A 1,603-nucleotide genomic window follows, 5' to 3' on the forward strand; every position below is an offset into this window, starting at 1 on the left:
AGAAGAACTGACCACGCCAGTGGAAGGCCAGCAGGGACAACGCAAAGGACCAGGGCTGTGGTAAGGGACTGAGATGGCTGCTCAGGGCTGGAAGAAGCCCCAGGTGAGTAAAAAATAGATTATATATTTTGCCTTGGAAGTCCTTTGATGTATTGTACATCCTCAATAGCGCTAAGCACTTTATTTAGTGTGCAGCCAAAGTACAACAATACATAAATATGCATGATACAAATTACCAGTGCTGCAAAAAGCTATATCACCAGCACGCAGCAGTGAAAGGGTTACAGGTATATAGGAGACAGGAAGATGTGGGGCTAGTGTGAGCAGAGCTGGCCTGTGCAAAGAACAATAAACAAATGGAGAGGAGACAGAGGAGGTGTCCGCTTACAAAGGACAGTGTCTGGTCTGCACCTGATGTCTGCCGTGGTCAGAGTCCTTTCCAGCTTCAAGCAGTAGGCTGGGAATGAGGAAGAAAGTTTTCATCTTTCACAAGGACTGGAATCCTCCGGCAGCCTCGGCCACTTCAAATGACGCGCTTGAGCCGCTCTCTCCTCACTGGCTGGCTGTTTCTGCTGGCAGGGGGCAGGACCTCTGTTGCCTAGCAGCATCTGTAAAGTGCTGCTGTAGCTGCGGGACCAATTCACCAGACAGCGAACTTGCCAACACTGCATGTATCGGCCCTGATGCAAAGTACAGGAGGCGGCCCGGGGGGCAATTGCCTCCCGTCCTCCCGGGCCAGTCCGCCCCTGCATGCCAGGATATGCAGGGTTTTGCCAACTAACTCACCGCAAAATTTTTGCCCTGCGGGGGATTCGTTAGAGATCAACTCAATGCTTTTTAAGGTTTAACTGCTGTATTTTTTATCATGGTTGTATTGTATGTCTTGTTTCGCACTAGCCCTGTACCTGCCAAAAGTTAAAACCAATTCCGGGCACAACCCAGTTGTGCTTGGCGAAATAAAAGATTCTGACTTTGATGTTCTGGAACTGAAGGTGCTTCTGTTAGCACGCCAGATCTCTGATTAGCTATTCCTGTAAGGGCTCGTTTCCACTGTTGCGACGCGATTTCGCTGGCATTCCGACGCTTGTAAAAACGCATGCGGATGCGTTTCCGCATGCGTTTTTACCCGCGATTTCGCGTGCAATTTCGCATGGCAGGGTGCCATGCGAAATTAACCATGACACTGCCAGGGCAAAATAACATTGAAAAAGGTGCGAAATCGCACGCGAAATCGCGGGTAAAAACGCATGTAACAAACGCATGCGTTTTTACTATTAAATACATTAGCGGCGATTCGCACGGATTCCCAACGCAGGCGAATTCGGTGGGTCCCGTTGTGCAGATTTGGCCCGCAGCCAAATCGCTCCCGCACGCCGCACATGTGGAAACAGCCCCGGCCACTTCAGTGTAACAAGCGAATCCGCATCTCGTCGCCGCATGCGGATTCGCTATGGTGGAAACGAGCCCTAAGTGTCATTTCATAGGTGCAGTTGGGTGGAAGTTTGTCTTCTTTGCCCCGGGGGGGTAAACAGCTTCTCTGGGTGGGTCTACTCCTCCTATACATATAAAGGGATCAGATTCCTCTTTATCATTAGAAAAGCAG

Source organism: Hyperolius riggenbachi, chromosome 1, assembly GCF_040937935.1.
Source record: "Hyperolius riggenbachi isolate aHypRig1 chromosome 1, aHypRig1.pri, whole genome shotgun sequence".
Taxonomy (NCBI): Eukaryota; Metazoa; Chordata; class Amphibia; order Anura; family Hyperoliidae; genus Hyperolius; species Hyperolius riggenbachi.